Here is a 26,256-nt window from a genome sequence, read left to right as displayed (position 1 = left end):
AATATATTTTGCTTTGTAAAATGATCATTGCACATAGCTGGCCATACACACGTAAAGTTTTGTTCAAAATAAATAAAAAATTTGTTTTCAGAAAGCTTGTTTGGTTTAGGTAAAGGTTAAGTTCACCTTTGCAGGTAAAAATAAATATGCATTTATTATCTTTTGTTTCTGGTGCCTCTAAAGCATTGCACCAGCGATCGGCAGATTGCTGGTGCCATGCAGGTCTCCTGCAGACTGTCAGGCCGCGTACACACGCGGGGACTGTTCACCCAACTTTGTCCGTCAAACAGTTTCGGCAAACAGTCCGCTCAAAATTAGCATGGACGGACATGGCCACACACGACGGACGAACAGTTTGCTGAAACCGTGCGCGATGACGTGAACGGCACGTACGACGGGACGAAAAATACGACGTCCTATACACTGCATTATAACTTTCGGCGTGTAAATCCTTTCTGAGCATGCGCGGAACTTAGTTTGCCGAACAAGCCTACACACGAGGGGACTGTTCGCTGAAACAAAGTTTCAGCGGACAGTTTTTCGGAATTTCCGAAAAACCTTGTTCAGCGGACTGTTCGCTGAAACTGTCCGCTGAAAGCCCACACACAGGCGGACTGTCCGCCGAAACACTGTTCAGCGGACAAAGTTGGCCGAACAGTCCCCGCGTGTGTACGCGGCCTTAGTGTATCTGTGTGCCCATACATCCCATACGGGCAAGCAGATAAAATATGACAGGAAGAGAAAATAAATTACCACAGCACTGTGGTAGTTCATTGAAAACTACAAGCCGACAGCCCACAAAGGTTGCTGGACACTGTCGTTTTACATTCACAGAATACAGTGAACTAGTGACGCAACTGGGCAGGTGGATTCCCAATTGGCACATTCTTTTTAAATCGTGAATGCTAGTAAGGGAAAGAAGAGCAGTGGGGGCCGGTCTGTCCATCCCTGAATATGGGTGTAACATGTAGGTGAACTTATCCTTTAATGGGTCAAATCAATGACACATTTTGACCATAGTAGCAAAAAAGATCAGAGAAAAAGTGAGGAAATTGTTTGTGAATGTGTATGTGGTTTTCATTTAGGAAATTCCATTCATTCCAAAACTGAATGTTAAAAGAAAGAGAAATTTTTAAGTACTTTTTAAACGATATTCATCAAGTCTCTGATACCATTACAAATGTACAGATTACATTTTGTATGGTCAATTTAAGACATGAAAAAGGAGATCCAGTCAGGATAAACTGTCAGTAGGAGGGACATAATATCATTGTAAAGTACAAGTTCTGTTCTGAGCACATAATTTTTGTGGACAAAGTGGCGTCAGCTTGCGCAGTTTTCATTTGCTATATTACAGGATCACTCCCACTATAACATCTCAGCAACATAAAGGCTAATTTTTGTCTCCCCTTAATCCTGATGTCTTGAATGGCTTAAAAAGGTAAACCCCACTCCCCCCCCCCCCCCCACCTCCCCTCCAGTACCTCCACACTCTAGGGACAGGGAGTCATATACTTATAATGTACATAGTTGTTTATATGCATGCTTATGCTCTGTCTTTTACAGATTCTGAGTTTGTTACAAAGCAAACAAGCCTACTTCAATCTAACATCTCTGTTTGACATGTTGTACATATACTATTGTTTTTATATGTAGGGGCATGTGTGTTATTCCCCTACAGTTGTATGTGTATATGTCTTTTTCTATTATCCAATAAATATTTAAATTAAAATATATATCTTAATTGTCTGGAGGAGACTATTTAACACCCAGATCCATTACAAATTCTCTCTCCCATTGTTTATATTGAGGGTTAGCACTCCATGACAATATTACTCAAACTAAAATATATGGGCCTGGACTATACATTTTTACTATACCCTTAAAGGGGTGTTCCAGCGGAAATTTTTTCTTTTAAAAGTCAGCAGCTAAAAAAAAAGTAGCTGCTGACTTTTAATAAGGACACTTACCTTTCCAGGGCACCCGCAATGTCGGCCGCCCGAGGTTGACCCATCCCTCGGCTCTAGGGTCCTGGTGCCACCATCCTCACTAAGGAAAACAGGCAGTGGAGCCTTGCAGCTTCACTGCCCGTTTCATACTACGCATGTGCGAGTCGTGTGGCACTTTGTGAATGGGACGCGCTTTGTTAGGAAACACACAGTTCCCAGAACACAGCGCACCCCATTACCCAGAAGACAACGCGAGGAGGAGAAAAGACAGAAGATCACCACGGAGTAGGAAGAGGCAGATTAGGAAGACTGCCTAGCAACAGGGGTTTCTGGTAAGGTAGTTCGTAGTGCAGGTGCCGGCAACAGGTAAACCAAGGAGAGGGAGAAAGAGGTTACCTGTGAAACAATACTGATTGGCCCAGAGCGCAATTTCATTCATGGCTTTATAAGCTTAGTGTCGGCTAGATGACACAGGAACATGTGAGTGCAATTGGTTTTAACATTTTTTTTACAATAAAAGTTGGAATGTTTTACACTATGTTGGTTCCATATGTTTTTTATGAATTTACATAATTGGTGGATTGCTGACTGGAGAATAAGCGGGTATAAGGAGTGGTTATCCATTGAATGAACCAAAAGAGAGCTTCCATTTATTTCTGGGGAGTTGCCATTTCGTAACGTGTTGGTGACATGATGGGTGATTTGTGGTAAGGAGCTACGCACGTGAAAACCGGAAGATTTAATTGTTTATTTAACAAGGAACTTTTATCAGAATTGTGATAGGGGAGACGCACCCCATTTTTATATACACATCTCTGATATTGAGAGCATATATGGACTTGTAGTAGGGGGGTTTCTTTGGTGTTTTGGGTTGCACTTTTTTTGTTCACATATGTATATATATTTTTTTTATGTGCATGAGCTTTTGCTTTTGTTAAAGCTTGGCAAGTTGGTATTGAAGCGCTGAATTAGCACAATACAAAGTAGGTGGTATTATTAAGGTTTGTATGTGATATATGCTTAGGCATAATCTTGAGCACAGTTAATAATAGAAGTTATAGGCTTATTTTTATTTATTATTTTTATTTTTAGTAATGGTTGGGTAGGTAGCGCAATCTATAATCTGACACACAAGATAAGAACATGAAGTATGCACAGGGTACAGAACAGCTCTGAATTTCTGACACGATCAACAGTTATTTTTTGCACTTACAAAAAAAACAAAAATACTTCCAATTGTGTATTTAACCCCCCTGGCGGTATTTTCGAGTCTGGCTCGGGGTGAAAATCCAGTACCATTAGCGGTAACCCCGAGGCAGGCTCGGGATTGCATCGCTGGATCCAGGATGAGTTTACTTACCTTATCCCCTGGATCCAGCGATGTCCCCCCCCCCCTCGCGCTGTGCGAGCGGCTCATCCTCCGCTCGATCTATCACAGTATCGAGCTCCGTTCCCTGCGAGCGCCGAATTCAAAAAATAAAACACACATGTTACATACAGTATAATGTAATCTGTAAGATTACATTACTGTATGTAATTATTTCACATCCTCTTTGTCCCTAGTGGTCTGCCCAGTGCCCTGCATGCAGTTTTATATTATAAATACTTTTCTTTCTGCCTGGAAACTGGAGATTGTCCATAGCAACCAAAACTGTCCATTTACAGCAAAAGTGGTTTGTATGTGATAACAGCGATAATAAATTAGAATCACTTGCAGAATTAAGTGATGGTAATTTGTGGGGAGATCCGTCATCAAATACTGAAAAGTAATGACAGTGCCAATTCTGCAACTGAACATTTGAGAATTTCAGTGTTTTTGATTTGATTACATTATTGAATAAGTTTTATTATTATTATATTATTATTTGGTATCATTATTTATAATTATTTATTATATTATAATTTATGTTTTCATTTTTCAATCTTTATCATACCCGGGATGTGTACTAGATTCTAGTTTGGGCAGATTTAAGTGAGTTATTCCTAAGAATTACAGGACTACAATATAAAACGCCAAATTTTCATGCAAAATAATAGTACCACTTTCAGCACCTAAAATCCAAAATAATTATACCGCCAGGGAGGTTAATGTGACACTAATTTCTGGTTCTTAACTCAAAATAGCATCTTCTATTGCTCTCAGCCTCCTCCAAACCTCTAATTTATTTATTTTTTGCTGTTATGATTTGACTTCATGTTAGAGAGTACCTAAGTTCATTCACCTTGCTCTAATTGTATGTAGGAACGTAGCCACCCTCTCCTACGACCTGCTGCAGACTATGGACACTGACTAACAGGAGTCTCAAACTGGCGGCCCTCCAGCTGTTGCAAAACTACAAGTCCCATCATGCCTCTGCCTGTGGGACTCATGCTTGTAACTGTCAGCCTTGCAATGCCTCATGGGACTTGTAGTTTTGCAACAGCTGGAGGGCCGCCAGTTTGAGACCCCTGGACTAGAGACTATGTACTATGGGACTTGTAGTGTGCATAAAGCGTGAACACAACAACAACTAACATGCACTACTCATTCTAAATAGAGGCGAGGGAGAAAATAGAGGCGAGGGAGAGCTCATGGAGGATTTTACAAGGAAACTTAAAAACAAAGTATGAAACAATCTATAAATATATCACCTCCATCCATAGGGCAAAAGCACCTTCATCCCAGGAAAGTTTATATTATATAAACAATAATTATAAAAACAATATTGTATTTCATTCCAACTTTTTAAAAACTTGGGGTATTCAGTCACTCCCCAAAAAACATTTTGTTAAAAAAGAATGTTCTCATATATTGCACACACACACACACACACACACACACACACACACACACACACACACACACACACACACACACACACACACACATATACATATACACACATACACACATATACACAGAAAATGTGTTAATCACAATGCTTGTTGCTCAACATGTTTTGCTTTGCTGCTTCTTCGTTAGCTGGAAAAAATGTGTAACTATAAGAGAATAAATACAATAAATACTGAAAAAAAAAAACAATATTTACAGATATTTGCATATGCGTATATTGACCTGAAGAAGCAGTAAAGCAAAACATGTCGAGCAACAAGCATTGTGATTAATACTGTATCTGTATATATGTAAGTGCAATATTTGTAAAAAAAAACTTTTTTTAACAAAATGTTTTTTTGGGAGCTACTGAATACCCAACGTTTAAAAAAAAATGGAATGAAATACAATATTGTTTTTATAATTGTGTTTGTGGCACCATTAATATCCCTTGTCTTCTTTATTTTCAAAATATAAAGTAGGAAACAACTCAATTATAGATTAGAGGACCATTCAGTAGTGAATACGTTTGGGTTATATTTGAAGAATATTTGGAGTATAAGGATATTTTGTACTGACACTTTAACAAACCAAATGGGGCCAAAGGTATTAGTTGGATTTTACATACACTTTAAGCAACTGGCACTGTATATTGATTAGAGTTAACTAATAAAAAGAAGGTCAAACTTTACATTGTTTCAGTAACACAAAATAATGCTCAGTTATTATCCCTATCCATGCAAACTACATTGCTATTTTTTTTAAATCAAATAAGTTTTTATTGTAAAACACATATGGTACAAATCAAACATATGAGTAAAGTACAGTCTTACAGTAGCATTGGTTTTTACATCCAAAAGTATACAGGAAATATAAAAATACAAATAGGTTCGGTTTGAAGACTGTTGAGACATGAAAAGTATCAAGAAAACGAAAAAATAAAGAAGAAAGAAGGTAAGAAGAAGGAACCAAAAGTAAAAAAAAAAGTAACATTCTCTCATAGACCACTCCGTATCAGGAAACAACCTCATAGGTATCTTAAACATATACTGCGGCCCACAGCCCATCATATCGTCCCACTGGTGTCTCCCTACACCCCGTACAATTACCGGATGAGGGAGAGACATAGGATTAGACCCACCCTGGGAACATAACCATTTATGTACCTCCATATACCGGTCCTAGGACCTTCAGTCAACCCTGTAAAAGTCTGTCTTGTATAAGTTGGTGGGGAGCTAGTCCCGGGACCTCAAGCCAACCCCCCCACATGGCATTAAATTTGTGCGGTGCGTTTCTGTGTTGGTATGTTATCTTTTCCCTGATCAGCATCTGGTTCACCTGTTCTATCCATTGCTGCCTGGTGGGAACCCTGTGGGTCATCCACAATCTCGCTATCAGTTTTCTGGCTACATATAGTAACCTGATAATGGCTGTATGGGTCGAGGGCGTCAATGATTCCTCATCCAGGGCCCCCAACAGGCAGACCAACGGGCACCGCGGAATACTAACAGAGAACACTGAGGATATAGTGTCAAGAATTCCAGCCCAATATCGTTTTAGTTTCGGGCACCTCCAGAACATGTGCATAAGATCCCCATGGTCCCGCATACATTTAGGGCAAAGGGGAGACCCTCTAACACCCCAACTGTGCAGTTTAACTGGAGTTCTATAGGTCCTATGTAGTAAATATAGGTGGGAGAGCCTATGAGAGGTCGACACCGACACCAACGGAGCGGAGGACAAGCAAAGGTTCCAGGTCTCCGCGTCCACGGGCCCCAGGTCCGCCTCCCATCTCTGCCGACATGGGAGACGTGCCGGGTCCTGCACCGCGTCAAGAAGCATAGCATACCCCCTAGAGATCATGCCTTTACGGTCAATCTGCATGAATATCCCCTGCACCACAGGATGGTCTGTTAGAGAGAGCTGCACACTCCGTGCCTGTGTCTGCAGCGCATGACGTAACTGTAAATATTTAAAAAAATCCCTGCGTGGGATGTCAAACTCAGCTTGTATTTCCATGAAGGACTTCAGTACCCGTCCACTATACAGTTGCGAGAGATACTGAAGACCACTCCTACTCCAGTTACCAAATCCCTTGAGCTTAAAAAGTTCACCATAATTAGCATTCCGCCAAATAGGGGTGAGGGCAAGGAAGCCACGTATTCGTAGCAGTTTTTTAACATGAGACCACATGGTATTCAGCAGTATAATAGTCGGGGAACCCCTGTCCATATGAGGGAAGCCTGCCTCTAATCTAGACAATGCTGTGTCCGAGGCGACCATGTCAGCCAGTATCCTTCGGATCGGGTCCAGGGGATCATCTGACCCCCACCCACCCAGGTGCTGGAGCTGCGAAGCCAAAAAATACATCCTAGCGTGTGGAAGTGCCAACCCCCCTTCGTCCTTATTATGTTGCAAGGTATGTAAACTAAGTCTGGCCGTCTTTCTACACCATATTAATTCCCTAAACTGAGAGTCAATTTTGTCGAACCAACGTTTCGGGATCCAGGTCGGGGAATTATGACAAATATAGAGCAACTGCGGGGCCCACACCATTTTAATGAGGTTTACCCTGCCCACCACCGATAACGGTAGTTTGCACCAGATCTTACATTTATCCCTGAACTTAAGTAACAATGGCATAAGATTCAGTTTGGCATATTCCGTCACCTTGGGGGATATCTGCACCCCCAGATACTTAAAGGATGTAACCGTCTGGATCATGCTTGCACAAGGGGGTAAGGGAGCCGTTAGAGGGGACAAGGGCAGCAGCACAGATTTGTCCCAGTTAATCTTAAAACCTGACAGTGTACCAAATAGGGTAATCAGGTTCATGGTGGCCGTAAGGGAACCCTGTGTGTCCCCCAGGTATATAAGCGTGTCATCAGCGTATAGCGATACCACATCTATTCCAGTGGGCCTGCGGAAACCCACAATATCCGGAGCCGATCTCATTCTGGCTGCTAGTGGTTCAAGCGCCATGGCAAAGAGCAGGGGCGACAGAGGGCACCCCTGTCTCGTGCCTCTGTGCAGCACGAATGGGTCGGAGAGCTCCGCATTAGCTCTGATTCTAGCCGTAGGCTTGGCATATAACAGTCGGACCCAGCTAATAAATGTACTGCCCAGCCCCATCCGCTCCATCACTTTCCACAGATAAGGCCACTCAACACTATCAAAGGCCTTAGCCGCGTCCAGCGAGAGGATGGCCTGATTACCGGGGTTATCCACAGGGACCTGTAGGTTTAAAAATAAACGGCGAATATTTAGGGCAGTGGAACGTGAGGGAATAAAACCTGATTGATCCCTATGGATCAGTTTGTGTATTACCAGAGATAATCTCGTTGCCAAGACCCGAGCCAATAGTTTAACGTCTGTCGTGAGCAAGGAGATGGGCCTATATGCGTCCGGTGATGTTGCTACCTTACCCGGTTTTAGAAGTACAATTATGATTGCTTCGTTCATAGAAGCAGGTAGGACCCCCGTCTCTAAGGCATTGTTAAACACTTTTAAAAGGGTTGGCAAAAGAACACCGGCATAACGCTTGTATACCTCGGATGGGAGACCATCCGCCCCCGGAGCTTTGTTATTATGAGAATGTTCCAATGCAGAAGCCAATTCATCCTCCGTTAAGGGGGCGTTCAACAGCTCTCCATCCGACGCAGACAGGCATGGAATATCACAACCATTTAAAAAGTCCACAATCTCCCCATCACCAGGCTGCACCTTAGAGGAGTACAGATCTGCATAAAAGGATCGAAATACCTGCAAGATCCCAGGGGTATCCGAGTGGGTCACTCCCTGCGAATCGCACAGTGAGTGAGTCATAGGAGCGGAACCCTGGGCCCTCGCCAGCAGAGCCAGCATATGGCCTGTCGATTCCCCCTCCTCAAAGTGTGTTTGTTGTAGGAAAAACCTTTTATTTTCTGCCAGTTGTAAAGTTACCTGTCTAGACATAGATTGCGCCCCCAACCAAGCCCTCTTAGTGTCCTCCGAGGGGTTGTCAACATAGGCCTGCTCCGACTCTCTAAGTGCTCTACCGACCTCCAGTTCCCAAGCTTTAGTGTTCCGTTTTATATCAGTTATAGTAGTGATAAATTGCCCCCTAAGAAAGGCCTTAGCTGCATCCCAGACTACATCTATAGATGCCGAGCCTAAATTGTCCTGCAGGAAAAGTTTAAGGGCATTTGCAATGGGGTCAGGCTGCGGGAACAGTGCAAGCCAAAAGGGGTTAAGCTTCCAACTCCTAGGTGCGATGTCAGTAGACAGGGACATCTCAATCCACAAAGAGGAGTGGTCGGATACATGTCTAACCCCATAACCAGAATCTCTAATTAGGGGGAGGAGGGCGGAGTTCCCCAGTCCCAGGTCTATTCTGGACAAGCTCCCAAACGCTGGAGAGCAACAGGAGTATAAACGGGAGTGGGGGTGGGCTCTCCGCCAGACATCAACCAGCCCAAGTTCAGCTAACAGAGCTGCAAAAGGAGTATCGCCATTAGGGCGTGAGGGCACCACAGGAGGAGTTGGAATCTTATCCCACAGGCCGTTGACATAGTTGTTAAAATCACCCATCGCCAACAGGGGTATGCCGGGGAACTGTGCCATGAACCCAGCTAGGCGCCTAAGAATCTCCGCCGAATACGGCGGCGGGATATAAACATTGGCAATAATGCATTGTATAGTAGCAAGCTTACACAGCAAAAAAATGTACCTCCCCCCCGGATCAATAACCTGTTGGGAGCAAGAGAAACGTGCATGCTGTCTGATTAGAATACTCACTCCTCTTGCATAGGCAGAGTATGTAGAATGGTATTGGTGGATATACAGTCTGGAACCCAGGCTAGGAGTACCCGCAGGAGCAAAATGTGTCTCCTGCAGACACACAATGTCAGCTTTCATATCTTTAAGGTGCCTCAGCACCGCCAGCCTCTTCACCGGACTGCCCAGCCCCCTAACATTCCAAGAAAGAAATCTAATCTTAGCCATCAGAAATACAAAACATAAGTGCAAGTAGGAGTAACCATATTAACAGTCGTAAACCACCAGGGGGGAGGAAAAAGGCAATTAATACACATTTAGCAGCAACTAGCGACTGGGAAGTCGCATCACCTGAGATGTCCCAAATCTGGAGAGAAAAAAGTCCGACAGGAGCTGCCGCAGCTAGGAAGAGGCGCCCAGAGGGGTGCAGACAGGCCAGAAAATAGTCCTTGTCCGTTGCGATCCTGAGAGAGAAAAAATGAACCAAAAAGAAAAAGAAAAGAAAAACAGTTAAACAGCAAAAAACCGTGGCATCTTCTGTATTAAAGCCCATGGGGCTCACCCATGGGAAAGATAGCAGAATAATAGGCCCCATCCGAAACTTGGGGGCTGGGGGAAGGCCATGGAAACACCCAGAGAGGACTCTCCCTGATGACAAACGGGGTTTCACATACACAGGCATGTTGTAGTTCTAGTAGGGTTACAGTGGAACCACAAACCTCAGCCTTCTGCCGGTCCTGCAAAAGTGGAAGTCCAGTCAGCCTGTTTGAAAGTGCCGTTAGCGTGGAGGAGATCTTTGAAGTTTGGCGGCTTTGAGTGCGTTGTACTCCTGGTCAAGCCACTGTGCTGCCGCCGCGGGGCGATCAAAAAAGTGCGTTGAACCCAGGGCCGTAACTCTGAGCCTGGCTGGATATAGCATACCATATTGAACGTTAAGGTCCCGAAGGCGCCTCTTAACTTCAAGAAATGTTGCACGCTTTTTCTGGAGCTCTGCTGAAAAATCCTGAAATAGTGAAATCCTGGAATTCTCAATCTCCATCTTGTCCGACAACCCCCGCGCTTTAGAGAGAATGGTGTCCCTGTCTCTATAGTTGAGGAGTTTAAACAAGAAGGGCCTGGGACGATTGCCCGGAGGTAGGGGGCGAGACGGCACCCGGTGGGCACGTTCCACTGCAAAAAGCGGTGACAAGGATTCTTTACCAAAGGTGGCAATCAACCAATTTTCAATAAAGTCTACCGGGTTTTTACCCTCAACACGTTCCGGAATCCCCAAAGCGCGTATATTATTGCGTCTCATGCGATTTTCCATCTCATCAAGTCGCATAGCGTGCTGTTCAGTAAGATGGCAATTATATTTTAGATCCCTTTGCATGGGGGCCAGGTCATCCTCTACTGTGCTCAGTCTGCCTTCCAATGCAGCTGTTCTCTCCCTGAGCTTTTGCATGTCATGGCGGACAAACGTTATTTCAGCTTTAACCCCTTTAATGTCCTCAGAGAGGGCTGCAATAGAGTGATTACAGGAGGTGACAGCAGTGAATATGTCCCTTAGTGTAGGCTCATTTTCCAGCACTGGGGAGGGGATGGCCTGTGTGTCAGGCCTAACACTGTCCCTGGGTGTACTCACTGTTTGCCATGCTGCAGACAATCCATCCTCATCCTCCAAGGGGACTGTGTCATCTGCCTCAGGAGAGCCTCCAGGGGTAGCTTGAGTAGAGGGCTGGCCAGCCAGGGCATCCTTGTATGATTTACCGCCATAGAGGAGCTTCTGTGCTGCTTCCTTGTATTGGTCTTTGGCTGCACGCCGTGCGCCGGCACCATCTTGGCCTGGGGGGTCCGTCTGCCCCTTCCCTCCGGTATGGCGTCTGGACATCACAGCGGGGGTCCCGGGATGTACCGCGGTGGTCCGGGATGCTTCACCTAGCGGGGCAGGAGGTAGGGGCCCCGAAAACGGCGTTTCAGGGCAGACTGGAAGGATGGAATCACGGATGGCCGGCGGAGCTCAAGGTAAGCACGTCTTCCTACATCAGCCGCTAAGCCACGCCCCCTACATTACTATTTTAATAAAGTAGTAATACCAAGACAACTACAATTGTGTGACTGTGTGAAAGTTTGTTAGTAGTCTGAATATTTAGCAAAACAATATGACACTGATAAAATGCTGCAGCAGACTTGAATAATTTGATTCCCAAACCCATGATTAAGTCCTAATTTTTTGATTGCAAAGAATGTTGAATTTGAGCACAACTATAGAAATGATATTAAATTACATTTGACAGTATTCATTAAAATATCATTTAGTCAGGAAATAATATACTTGTATTTTGATACAGCTATCGTTTCCCGCAGGCCTAAAAAGCACAATTGCCAGCTATCCAGTTTTTTTATGTTGTGAAGTTCCTTGCATATTCAAGAGTCTGTAATCTGCTAAATATATTCCTCAGCAAAATTGACCCATAAAACCCTTAACCAGTGCAAATGATGATGCTTTTAATACTCATTATAATGTGTATTCTGATGCTTAGCAGAAGTGCCAGAACAAAAGGTCATGTGGTGGTGCTGGAATTTGGCAGACTCATGGAAAAATGCTGTATTACTGGGTGGTGGGCTTGGGTGTCAAAAGGTTTAACACTGTCAGAACATTGTATAGAATTGTTAGGAACAAGATTAGAATGAACATACACTGGCAAAGAGTGCAAAATGCAAATCAACAAACAACTGTAGAATCAGCATACAGGTCATTTCTACACATATAAGTTTTAGTAAATCAGGTAGCATTATCTATTTAAGAATGGATGTTAAGGCTGTACTCCAGGTATAGCTTGCACAAATATAACTATGGATAAAACAGAACTGTGGGATCCCTCTGGAAGGGGACAATCTGTGTAGTAGTTACCGCTACTACCGTGACCGCTGCTATCTTCCAGTCCCGTTTCAAGCTGTTGCTGAGCGGCATCCTCTGACTGAATGTGAAGAAGTGGGGTGGTGATGTCAATATCTCCACCTTGTCCAATTACAGAACATTTGCATTCATTGATAAAGATGCAAGGTGTTCTGTAGATGGTGACTGTGCAGAGCAAGTGGCCCTGTGTTCCCTACATAGGAAGGCAGGCCCTCAAGGACCCGGCAGACAGCAGTGATCACTGTACTAGCGATGACTACTACAGTGATTGTCACCCGTGACCCTGAAAGTAAGATATATTCATACTTGCTGTGCATCAGCAAAAAAAAAAAAAAAACATACCTGGAATTCAGCATTAAGGTTATAACAGAGGGACCAAAAGAAACAGAAAGACTTCTTTGAGGATCTATTAAGATCTAAGCATGTTCATAGGGGTGAATTTGTTTGTTGCATTAGGCAGGTGTCCTCTTATGAGTAATTTTCTTTGTGTTTTCACATGCATTATTGAAGCGGGCTCATGCACATTTTTCATTTAAATCTAAAGTGAATAGATTTAAAAGCCATTGCCCAAGGTAGATATTCTGATATCAAGTGTTGTTTAGTCAAGTCAGTCATTTTGAAAATATAAAAATGATGTAATAAATAAAATAAACTGATTGAAAACTATAAATACAGGTTCTTCTTTTGAAGGTGTCATCCCCAGCCTCTGTTCTCTAGTGGGGAGCCTCCTGTTTATTTGAAAAATAGTTTTTATTGTAATATATAAACAGTTATTTTTTCTCAAAATACTAATGGCACGTACAAGCGACCGGACTTTCCAGCAGAAAAGGTCCAATGGTCTTCCCGACGGACTTTCAACAGAGTTACGATGGACTTCCGAACGAATGGACTTGCCAGCCCATGAACGGACAAAAGTCCTTTAGAAAATCTGTTTGTTTTGAACGTGATGACGTACGACGGGACTAGAAAAAGAAGTTCAAGAGCCAGTAGCCAATAGTTGCCCTTGTGCCGTATTTGGTCCGTCGGACCAGCATACAGTTGAACGGTTTTCCCGATAGGAACTGAGTCCATCAGACAGATTTGAAACAAAGTCCATTTGTGTGTACGCGCCATTAGATGACTTAATTACACTTTGATGACTTTTCACACCAGAATGCACCACATTCAAAATGCACTTGGTGTGCAATCTGCTTTGAGTGTCAATGTGTTCCTAATAACACACAGTGGTGTAGAGAGTAGCACTCTCACCTAGCAGTAAAAAGGGTCGCTGGTTTGAATCCCAACCACGACACTACCTGCCTGGAGTTTGCATGTTCTCCCTGTACATTTTTTTTTTTAACAGAAAGTTTTTATTTTAAAAACAAATTAGGCATTACAATAAAAAAACAAACAAACAAACAAACAAAATAAAATATTTCACAGTAATGAACTGTAGAGAGAAAATGCATGAAGCACCAAAAAGGTACCAGGTTCAGCAGCGCACCTAGTGCACTTTTGGTCTACCTGAGGATAAATAGTGGCAAATCTTTTAGTATGTACTATGCAGGAATTTTAGTTGTATTAACGTTTCTAGCCAAAATCATAGAGGGCAGGTAGGGATATACGCAGTCATCCCATTCGTCTTTAGTGAGGGTGAGGATTCCTGCACACTACCTGATTGAACTATGGCTAGTTAAAGAAAGTTATTAGTAAAACAGCTAGTAATAGATCCAGGGACAATGATATAGGATTGCAAAGCCTTTGTCTACATCACCTTTTTCCAAGTGGCACCTTTCTCATGCAGGTCTAACCCTAAGGGGTTGATTTACTAAAGGCAAATGGACTGTACCCTTTGCAAAGTGCAGTTGCACTCTGCAAGTACTGCTGCTCCAGAGCTTAGTAAATAAGCAGAAGCTCTGCTGACTTTCATCATCCAATCATGTGCACAGTCTATTTGCCTTTAATAAAGCAACCCCTGTGCACTTTATAAAGTAAAAGTTGCCCCCAGCAAGTGCAGTTGCTCCAGAGCTTAGTAAATTAGGTAAGGCTTCACTTTGTAAACAGTACCCAATCACGTGCAAGGACAATAAAAAAAATAGGATTTTTATAACGGCTTATCTGTAAAATCCTTTTCTTGGAGTAGATTAATCTGATGCTAAACAATAACGTCTTTTCTTGTACTGGAAATGCCTGTGTACACCCCTCACGTACTCCAGCGCTCCTGTATCCTGTGGCAGCTCTTGCTTCAGCGGCTCTGGTAGACACATTTAGTTCTCAGAGCATCAGCTTTTAAGCCCTCTCAGTTGTAAACCTGATTGCCTGTGTGGCGTGTGCTTTCACAAGGATGACCAGTCCACACACAGCACCTGACCGCTTTAGCCACACCTCTTCCCCGACCCTCCCTCCTCCTTATTTCTAAAGGAAAACCTCAGCCGGCGTGCGCGGACAGCACAGGATTCGGGTCTGAGACACAAACCAGAAGGCGGATAGGAGACTGCAGCCGCCAGGCGGTGTTACTGTCTTCCTTTGAGAAAGGCTGTCTTCTTTTGCATAGGAAAGTTAAAAATGTTTAGCTAAGAAAGAGGCGGGCGGGGGGGGGGGGGGGGTACTTTAGCAGTTTGTCAGCCTTTAGGGCTTGTCACACTGTAATGGCAGCATAGCAAAATTCGTTTCACAAAACTGCTTACAAATGTAATGTACATGTACCCCCAGCCACTCAGTTTCCTCAATGGGGGGGGGGGGGGAGAGGAAATAAAGAACCCCTCCAGCTGCTAGGACACAGGCTGTTGTAGCACAGATTGACAGGGTATATGCATTCTTACTCCCTCTGGAGGAGACTTTAAGGCATTATAATGTTACATATGAAAGAAAAGGGATAGGTTGACTTTGCAGTTCCTAAGCTTTTCTCTTACCTTTTCCTCGCTGCAGGATACTGCTGAAAACAGACAACTCTAAACTTCACCCATCACGGCTGGCAGCATAGTTAAACCTTCAAAGTTTGGGTCTCTTTTACTAGGGGTTCCACTTCTTTTGGACCTGTATAGCACCCCTCAGGACAACTTTAGGTAATGTAGCAAGACCAAAAAGAGTCCTGGTTCCCAGGGTCCAGCCCTCAAAGACAAGTGCTACAGGCAAAACCTCGTTCTTCAATGCGAGGCCCAGGTACCCTCCTGTGGCCGCAGTGGTGTGGATGGATCTGGATGTGGAGGTTTTTTAAATCCAGCATGGATCCCTCCTGGAGCTCCTCAGAGCATATCTTCACTCGTGACCAACACCTAAGACACTGGCGAAAAAACTGAGGTACTCCTTGAAGAAAGAGGGATTATATAGGGGAGTCAACTTTCTGTATTGGGTATACCAGTGTCAACATCTGAAGGTAGCCCATAACCCATTAAGTAATCACTTAAGGCCCCTTTCACACGGGACGGATCAGTAATGATCCGCCCCGTGATGATCCGCTCGCTCAGCGGGGATCGCTCCGTTGTCCCCGCTGAGCCAGCGGTGGATAGGGCAGTCCCGGCACACTGTACATGGACCGCCCTGTCAGCTCTCCGCTCTCCTCTATGGGGGATCAGATGAGCATGGACCATCTGTCCGTGTTCATCCGATCCGCTCTGCAGATGGATAGAAAAATAGAATTTTCCTCCGTCTGCAGAATCGGACAATTGCGGAGGCGGACAATAGCGGGTGTCTGCGGATGTTCATCCGCAGACACCCGCTATCCCATAGGGATGCATGTATGTCCGTATTTCATCCGCAAACGGATGGATGAAATACGGACATACTGTCCGCATGTGTGAAAGGGGCCTAAGGCTCTGTGTACCATGGTGTACGATAAAGAAACATCATTTTTACGTGCACATGATTGGATGATGGAAGTCAGCAGAACATCTGTTCATTTACTAAGCTCTGGAACAATTGCACTTGCAGAGTCTTTTTACCTTTAGTAAATCAACCCCTAAGTGTCCGGCAACCAATAATACAACCATGAGATAAATTTTTTCTAAAATTGTGCTGGCTTGTTTATTATTAACCATAATCCTATCCACTTTGCTCTTCATAAACTCCATTAAAACTGTTATTTTCTCCCACATTTTCATATTGTATTCTGTGGGGTCTAATTATATTGTAAATGCTTGCACACAAGAGTCATATAACTTTCACACGCGATTCATACATTGTTTTAATTAACCACTTGCCAACCAGCCGCAATCGTTATACGGTGGCAGGTCGGCTTTCCTGCGGAAACCCCTATACCTGTACGGTGGCTCGCGCAGGTGCAGTTGCGGTGGAGCGGTCTCACTTCCATGCTGCAGGAGCATGCCCTTGGGTCGGGCAGATTCGATGTCTGCTGGCAACCCTCGATGACCTAGTACAGAGGCAGAATGGGGATCTGCTAGTGTAAACAAGCGGAACCCCATTCTGACAGGAAACATGACAGAGATCTACTGTTCCGATTGCTCAGAAACAGAGTTCTCTGTCATGTCCCAGTGAGCCCACCCCCCTACAGTTAGAACACACCCGGGGAATACACTTAACCCCTTGATTGCCCCCTAGTGTTAACCCCTTCTCTGCCAGTGTAATTTTTACATTGATCAGTGCATTTTTATAGCTTTGATCAATGTAATAATGTCACTGGTCCCCAAAAAGTGTCATTTGGGGTCAGATTTGTCCGCGGCAATGTTGCAGTCCTGATAAAAAAACGCAGATTGCTACCATTACTAGTAAAAACAATAAAAATAAATAGAAGTCCCTAAATCTATCCCATAGTTTGTAGATGCGATAACTTTTGTGCAAACCATCAATATAAGCCTATTGCATTTTTTTTTAACCAAAAATATGTATAAGAATATATATCGGTCTAAACTAATGAATAAATGTGTTTTTTTTTTATATTTTTTTCCTTGGATATGTATTATAGCAAAAAGTAAAGAAAAAAAATTGTAATTGTCGCTGTTTTTTTATAGCGCAAAAACAAAACAAAAAAGAAAAAACCTGCAAAGGTGATCAAATACCACCAAAAGAAAGTTCTGTTTGTGGGAAAAATTGTCAGTTAAAGCGACGCAGTGCGTATTGCAAAAAATGGCCTGGTCATTAAGGGGCAAATCCTTCAGGTCCTTAGGTGGTTACATAGTTAGTAAGGTTGAATAAAGACATCAATCCATCCTGAGTGTCTACAATTGTCCCCATCACTGTACATTGCACAGTCACATTGGTCCCTACCCTCAAGGAGCCCACAATCCAAGGTCCCCATTTATATACTAGGGCAAATTTTGGATAGAAGCCAATTAACCTACCTGCATGTCTTCGGAGTGTGGGAGGAAACCCACGCAGGCACAGGGAGAAGATGTAAACTCCAGGCAGGTAGTGTCGTGGAATTTGAACCTGCGACCCTTCTTGCTGCTAGGTGAGAGTGCTAACCACTACACCACTGTGCCGCCCTTGTGCCAATTGGTTAAATCCAATCCAATTAGAAAAAGAAAGCATTGCTGTTTAAATAAGAGTAGAGAGCATGTAGCACTAGTAGGCAAAATATATGCACTATAGAGTTTGTTAGGGTGTACCTAAGTTCATTTAGATTAATGGGCTGTGTTACCATGTGATCGCATGCTCCTTTAATGTCTAAATAACCTCCTTAATTCAAGTGGAAGTAAACTCCCCTATCGTTTTCAGCCAAGGAAGCTGCCATCTTTGCCTCTGTTTAATCTTCAACTGCTATGGTGCTGCACATGTGATTCGTTATGACACCAGCCATTGGATGGTTTGATAGTTTGGCTGAGAGCACAGCCAATGTGCAGTTAGCATTCCCGGCATGCCTTTTTTTTTTAACTGTTTAAATCCATGGGTTTACTTCCACTTTCAATGAAATTCACACTTCAGTAAAGTCCACTCAGCAAGTCTACACTTTACATCTACACAAGCTGAGAAAAATGATAGCTAACTTTCACACAGTTATGGTCACAGAAAAATTGGACAAAAATATTTTGCTTGCCCTTAATTGCATATTAAAAAGGCAATACAGCTTTCACATTGTAGTTAAATGAGTGTATTATCACTCTTCAACTTAACAATTACCCATTCAACATACTGCATAGTTGGAATCTTTTTTTAACGTTGCATTTCAATTACTTACCAGTAAGTTCTCCACCAGTGAAGGCTGGGGTGTAGGCTCCTCATAGCCAGAAGACTGCATCTCTTCGGGAGCTGTTAGATAATAATAGTTTGTAATCATTAGGATAATAAAATTGACTTTATTCATTAAGCATTTGAACAGTGGAATAGAGCTAGACCCCACAGTAAAAAAAAAACAAAAAAAACATAATACTCCATGCTAGTTAAATTTAGACAGATGGCCAAAGGCCTGTCTGTATAATCTGTTGCAGGTTTCATGCATTTTATAGTGGATTTATGAAATGGTTGCATCTTGCTGAGTTTCCTTTCTAAACATCGCATGCTAAAAGATTTTCCAGCCTGTTTTAAGGTATCTGTGAGTTGACTACAATGGCAACAACAAAATGCTGACACATAATAAAGTATACTGGCAAGGGAGAACACCAGATTTACTTTGTTGCCAGTCTCTTCAGGATGCTTGCCTTCATTTTGCTTACCTAATAATTCATTATGTTTTGGAGAACAAGGAGATGAGGTCCTTTGTAAGCTTCAAGTCATGACCTTGAACTTACACAGAGCTGTTATCTCTTAAAGCACCCCTTTATAACAGTTAAGATGTCAATTGCTAAGCACTACCTACACAGAAGTGCCTGCGGCTCACTGAACAGAGCAGTGGAGGAGGAAAGAAAAGGTGAATCTGCATGGCTGATGATGTAAGCCTTAAAACCAGTTGTTTTGCCCCGTATGGGCATTGCAGAGTTTTGCTATAAGGATTGGGCAATGACCGCTTTATCCTGTCACATAGCAACATTGAGGCTCCATTAACACCTATTAAATTTGAATCGCAAGTGGAATCTCTGCGATTCTGTCTGCATTTCCAAATCGCAGCAAAATGCGGGATGCGTTTGCCATGCCATTATTTCTTCATGGCACCCCAATCGCAGTGCGACTGTGCCTTGATAAATTGCGCTGCAATCGCTGCTAAATTGCAACACACAAAGCTTGTCATTAAAAAGGAGCAGGAGCTTCTTTTGGGCAACAGTGGCGTGTGTTACGATTTGCTGCAATTGCAGTACGACAATCACAGCAAAATAGCACCACAATTGGGGTGCCAGTAAGAAGTAATGGCATCACAAACGTGTCATGTGTTTTGCTGTGATTTGGAATCACGGGCAGAATTGGAGCAATTCAGAACGCCTAGGTGTGAATGGAGCCTGATATATTCACATTAAGTTTATTTTTTACAAACAGTGCTGTGTAAACATTTAATAATCTGTAAATTTACTAGCTCTGTGGTTATGATGAAATGGGAATCATCTCTGGGGAATAAACTATTTAAAGCCCAGACCAAACGTGTTATTATGTTTTGGATAGAGCAGAGGATTACAACTTCTGCATGGTCTTCATTACCACATGAAAATAGGAAGAAAAGACAAATCTCTCCAAAAGGAATATAGAGGAAATCAAAAAGCATATTTTCAGTAGAGTTGGGAAAGGAAAGAAATTCTGAGAATATATTTTTGTTATCCAAGCCCTCCTTTCCTGGTAAAACTCCCCTATATTTTAGCGTCGATGCCACAGAGACTGAAAGTGAGAGAAAAACTTCAACATACAGCTACTGAAAGAAATTTGAACTCTTCAAAACGAGATTAAAATTTTAGCTGAACGTTCATCTTGCTACTAAAAAAAAAAAAAAAAAAAAAAAAAAAAACAACAACAACAAAAAACAAACAAACAATTCTCTACTAAAATGATCAAACGAGAACATTCAATGTAAAAAGGTTACAAGATAAGTCTCCATGTCTAGGCCATCCAAACAATGCAGTGCCATGGTGGAACCTCTTTTTACTAATTTAAGTAGGCTGTGCTTGATGTCTGTGCTCCTCCTGCCCCTCATGCTCCTCAGGCTATCCACTCTCTTTAAACTCCTGCTCCTCAGCAAGCTTCCCTTTATCTGGCCCCACTTCCTGTTTGTCAGGTAGGTCCTCATATATTTTCTCTGGCTTCTCCTGTTTCTCATGTGAGCTAGCTGACTTGGGTTCCCTTCCACCTGTGACAAACTGGTTACATTCACTTCAACTTTATTTTTGGACAGAAAAAAAAAGATCACTAGCCAGACATTGCCACTGGCTTCTGACCAGCATCAGTTGGCTCCAGGGAGCCCGAAGAAGAGAAGAAATCCTTATTATACAGAAATAGGTTTTGTGCTAGCTAAGAAAGTATAGATATACTTAAATAGATAGAGAAATCTTACTTAAAAAAAAAAAAAAAAAAGACACTTTCATTTGGTGGAAATCCAGAAATGTATGACAACCACTAAGAGAATGAAAGGTAGGAAGAAACATGAGAATTAAAGTACAAGCGAATTATCACTTACACTCCAAAAATCACTTCCACCTTGATAAAAAGCATCCATTGCACCTTTGACCATTAGACCTGAGAGACAGAATAGCGACAACTGGAATGCCTCCATATATGCTTCCTGATCACCACCATAATCTGCTACTGGACAAAATTGCTTCTGCTGGGTTTAATGGCAACATAGCATAGCTTGTATTAGCGTAAAATATTAGCATAGTAATTTTACTAATAATACTAATATTGGACGAGTGATACATATCTCCCCTATCTGGCTCATGGTCCTTTAAAGATAAATAAGCAGTTATTGTACCCACGGGAGGAGTGGAAGTGCTGCGCCCTACTGAACACTGTGTCTTCTGGAAAATACCCCAGAAAATTGGGAATGTAACACCCTAACTGCTGGTACGAGCCTTTATTTAAAGACTCACTGTTGCTTGCTAAAGATAAATGTACTTTGTTTTATGTTATCGAGCTAAAGGAAAGCTGGCTTCATTTGTTACTGGATGCATTGCTTGTGGTTGGTTAATCTCACACAGGCTCTAAAATCCACAGAAAAAGAGATAAAGGTGAGGGCACATCAGCAAAAAGGCCTAGGGCAGTTAGTCACAGCCCAGCAGGAAAACTTAAATGTGTGGTCTGGTGGGATTATCCGTCTTTTTTTTTTAAACTGTGGGAGTGCATGACTCTCTGCTCTGTCTCTCCAGTGCTTACTGGAGCATCATACTGTGCAGAGGGCAAGAGCAGCTGGCTCAGGCCCTCAGTGGCACACTGAGAGGCTGAGCAAGCTGCTGGTGGGTCCTAACATTAAAGCTAGGCATCTGAGGCAACTGGGTGGATCTTGACATTAAAGTTAGGCTCTTTCCAAAGCCTGAACCAGCTGAGTGACATCAGCCGACAGTGAGCTTTAGCCAGCTGTTGGCTGAATACGGGTCACAGGAGTGCAGAACAAAGTGCACTCCTGTGATCCCAGGAGAAGTAGAGCCAAAAGAGCCTTGTCCCTACATCTCCTTTAAGAGATGCTGTGGTCCCAGTCTTACTTGACAGTAAACTGCTCCAGTGTCACACTTTCGTAACCCCTTAGTGCCTCTATCCATAATCAAAGTACCATTCAAGTGCATTAAATTGGATTTAGCTGGCTCATAGACTCCAATATATACTAGCAGTTCTTGATTATGCAGAAAGAAATCCCAAAGCTTTTCCTCTAAGTGAGACAATGTTTTGTTGCTGGGATGAAGATAAGCAGACTTCATTTTATGCTCTTGAAGTGCAGAAAAGCTATTTGGATTTGCTGCTGGAAGCACTGTTTGCTTTGACTGTTGGTAAAAATAAAGACGGTTTCTGTGGTCATACGTCTACGCTGGTGTTCCCTGACCCAATGAACTGTACAATATGTATTGCACACACACAGATCAATATTCTAAAAATGCACAATAATATTGTAATAGTTCATGAACAAAACACCACTAAGCCCTTGTACAAACGGTCGGACATTCCGACAACAAAATCCGTCGGATTTTGTCTGACGGATTTTGCCCGAAACTTGTGTTGCATACACACGGTCGGACAAAGTTGTCGGAAAATCCGATCGTTCAGAACATGCTGATGTTATTTTGTTACGACGGGACTACGTTCTGGCTAGTAGCCAATAGCTTTGGTCTAGAAATTTGATCTGAGCATGCATGGCACTTTGTCCGATCGGAATTCTTCACAAACGATCGGACTTTGTCGATTGGACCATGTTGTCGGAAAATTTTATAGCCCAGCTCTAAAACGTTGTCAGTCGGATATTCTGATGGAAACAGTCCAATGGCGCAAACACACGGTCGGATTATGCGACAACATGGTCCGATCGGACATTTTTCGTCGGAATGTCCGACCGTGTGTACAAGGGCTTACAGGTGTTTGTTAAGAAATGTCTAAAGAAAAACAGCATCTTTACTAGAAAAGTCCGCTTTCTGCTGATGAAGCGACTTGCAAGAATCCTGTGTTATGTTAGAAATGAATAGGCAATGAGGAAATGCCTCTGCAGTAGTGGAATGGCACTTTTCTGCTTTAGAGTATACACACAGTTCTGTGCATTAGCAAATATATTCACTGTATTCACACTGCAATAAAGAAGAAAAGGGGATAGGATGGAATATTTCATGTTTTTTTTTCTGTCTAATCATTATTTACAATGTGAGCCTTAAATAAGTGGAAGATCAGAAAAAAAAATGTTTGACTTATCTGTTTAAATAAAGTGTGCGATTCAGAACTTAATCTAATTGTAAAGTAATGTATTTGATTTTTGTAGCTTTTATAGGAAGTGTTAGCCACGGAGGCACTTCGCCAGTGCACATGCGTTGCGAGACAGCCCAATGCAAGGTTTCACATTACCATGCATTGTAGTGCTCCAAGTTACAAAAAAAACTTTTTCGGTGTTAGGAAGCCCATTCAAATTATTAATCTGTGTTAACAAAAAGCAAACGTTACCGAGCCATGTCAAAATCTATTACACCCGTAAAAAACAATATGGAATATTTTGACCCTCATTGCGATTTTAATTGATTCACTACTGTTACATAACCCATGTATAGGAATAAGTAAGAAAAAGGGGTAAGTACCGCTACCTGTATCCTGAAAAGTGACCTGCCAGGTTTACTTATTATATGGCATGTGAAAAAAAAAAATTTAAGTGAAACCCAGTGTCGCTATCTGTATCTATCAGGTTTTAATTAATTTTTGATCACTTTTTGGATATATGAGGAGACACTTAGTATTTTCATTTGGTTATTATTATTTTAATTGTGAAGTGTCACTTATTACTGTGGTGTTATTTTCCTTATGCTATATACAGTGCCTTGCGAAAGTATTCGGCCCCCTTGAACTTTTCAACCTTTTGCCACATTTCAGGCTTCAAACATAAAGATATTAAATTTTATTTTTTTGTGAAGAATCACCAACAAGTGGGACACAATTGTGAAGTGGAACGAAATCTATTGTATTTTTGAAACTTTTTTGACTAATAAAAAAATGAAAAGTGGGGCGTGCAAAATTATTCGGCCCTCTTGCGTTAATACTTTGTAGAGCCACCTTTTGCTGCGATTACAGCTGCAAGTCGCTTGGGGTATGTCTCTATCAGTTTTGCACATTGAGAGACTGAAATTCTTGCCCATTCTTCCTTGCAAAACAGCTCGAGCTCAGTGAGGTTGGATGGAGAGCGTTTGGGAACAGCAGTTTTCAGCTCTTTCCACAGATTCTCGATTGGATTCCGGTCTGGACTTTGACTTGGCCATTCTAATACCTGGATACATTTATTTGTGAACCATTCCTTTGTAGATTTTTCTGTATGTTTGGGATCATTGTCTTGTTGGAAGATAAATCTCCATCCCAGTTTCAGGTCTTTTGCAGACTCCAACAGATTTTCATCCAGAATGGTCCTGTATTTGGCTGCATCCATCTTCCCCTCAATTTTAACCATCTTCCCTGTCCCTGCTGAAGGAAAGCAGGCCCAAACCATGATGCTGCCACCACCATGTTTGACAGTGGGGATGGTGTGTTGAGGGTGATGAGCTGTGTTGCTTTTACGCCAAACATATCGTTTTGCATTGTGGGCAAAAAGTTCGATTTTGGTTTCATCTGACCAGAGCACCTTCTTCCACATGTTTGGTGTGTCTCCCAGGTGGCTTGTGGCAAACTTTAGACGAGACTTTTTATGGATATCTTTGAGAAATGGCTTTCTTCTTGCCACTCTTCCATAAAGGCCAGATTTGTGCAGTGTACGACTGATTGTTGTCCTATGGACAGACTCTCCCACCTCAGCTGTAGTTCTCTGCAGTTCATCCAGAGTGATCATGGGCCTCTTGGCTGCATCTCTGATCAGTCTTCTCCTTGTCTGAGCCGAAAGTTTAGAGGGACGGCCAGGTCTTGGTAGATTTTCAGTGGTCTGATACTCCTTCCATTTCAAAATGATCGCTTGCACAGTGCTCCTTGGGATGTTTAAAGCTTGGGAAATCTTTTTGTATCCAAATCCAGCTTTAAACTTCTCCACAACAGTATTACGGACCTGCCTGGTGTGTTCCTTGGTCTTCATGATGCTCTCTGCGCTTTCAACAGAACCCTGAGACTATCACAGAGCAGGTGCATTTATACAGAGACTTGATTACAGAAGGTGGATTCTATTTATCACCATCAGTCATTTAGGACAACATTGGATCATTCAGAGATCCTCGCTGAACTTCTGGAGTGAGTTTGCTGCACTAAAAGTAAAGGGGCCGAATAATTTTGCACGCACCATTTTTCAGTTTTTTATTTGCAAAAAAAGTTTAAAATATCCAATAGATTTCGTTCCACTTCACAATTGTGTCCCACTTGTTGATAATTCTTCACAAAAAATTTTAATTTTATATCTTTATGTTTGAAGCCTGAAATGTGGCAAAAAGTTGAAAAGTTCAAGGGGGCCAAATACTTTCGCAAGGCACTGTAACTATCAAACCTGATAGATACAGGTAGCGACACTGGGGTTCACTTGAATAAATTTTTTTCACATGCCATATAATAAGTAAACCTGACAGGTCACTTTTTTCAGGATATAGGTAGCACCACTTACCCCTTTTTCTTACTTATTCCAATTTATTAGAGCTGCCCTTTCGGGAGCTTTTTGAGGGGAGGCTGTAACCTATACATTAATCCTAAGCGTGGTACCCTTTTATATACATTACATAACCCATGTAGTATGTACAGGTACAGTAACTATGCATACTGACCATTGATTTGTGTAGTATACACTGCAAAGTTCCCAATTTAAAACTTTTGTTAAAAAAAAAAAAAAAGGAAGAAAGAAATTATATTTAGGATGTATAATCAGAATTTATGTTAGTATGGTTCTAGTTGACAAGTATATGTATTGTTTCTTTCCAATTAGGCTGTTCTTTTGGTTTGCACTGTTTGATTACACTGAATAAACTTTCTTTGCAAATTATGCACCGGTGTTAAAGACATTAATCAAACACTAGCGTGTACAGTATATGATTGTATATTCAAAGTGAGCACTGCTGATTTGTAAGATGCTCTTAACTATTTGTATGAGTTCATCATCTGAGTTACTTTAAATTGGCTGTAAATGTTGAAGCTATTTAAAGTGTGCATATTTGTAAATTTCTATACCATATAAGAAAGTAAAATTGTATAATTGTAAAATGCGTATCCCAGGATAGATTAAAAAAAAAGATATTCTTCTTATTGTCTGACATTGTAGCCTCCCTGGCGGTATGATTATGTCGGATTTTTGCCTCTCAAAACGGTACAGTTGTTTTGCACAGAAATTTGGCATTTTATATTGTAGGCCTGTAATTCTTAGCAGTAACACACTTAAATCTGTCCAAACAAAAGTCTAGTAGACATCCCGGGTA

At 42.2% G+C, this 26,256-nt stretch overlaps 1 long non-coding RNA gene across 4 annotated transcripts in view; it reads right to left on the bottom strand.

Annotated features, from left to right (window-relative positions):
- LOC143924578 (uncharacterized) overlaps window positions 1–26,256 on the bottom strand; it is a 175,192-nt gene that overhangs the window by 69,586 nt on the left and 79,350 nt on the right. For all 4 annotated transcript variants that reach the window (XR_013261894.1, XR_013261895.1, XR_013261892.1 and 1 more), the window contains exon 2: window positions 18,528–18,598. This is a non-coding gene — a long non-coding RNA (uncharacterized LOC143924578). The remainder of the gene's footprint in view (window positions 1–18,527; window positions 18,599–26,256) is intronic.

Source organism: Lithobates pipiens, unplaced genomic scaffold, assembly GCF_037356315.1.
Source record: "Lithobates pipiens isolate NorthernLeopardFrog02 unplaced genomic scaffold, aLitPip1_a1.2 Scaffold_22, whole genome shotgun sequence".
Taxonomy (NCBI): Eukaryota; Metazoa; Chordata; class Amphibia; order Anura; family Ranidae; genus Lithobates; species Lithobates pipiens.
This window is presented reverse-complemented; position numbering and strand designations above follow the sequence as displayed.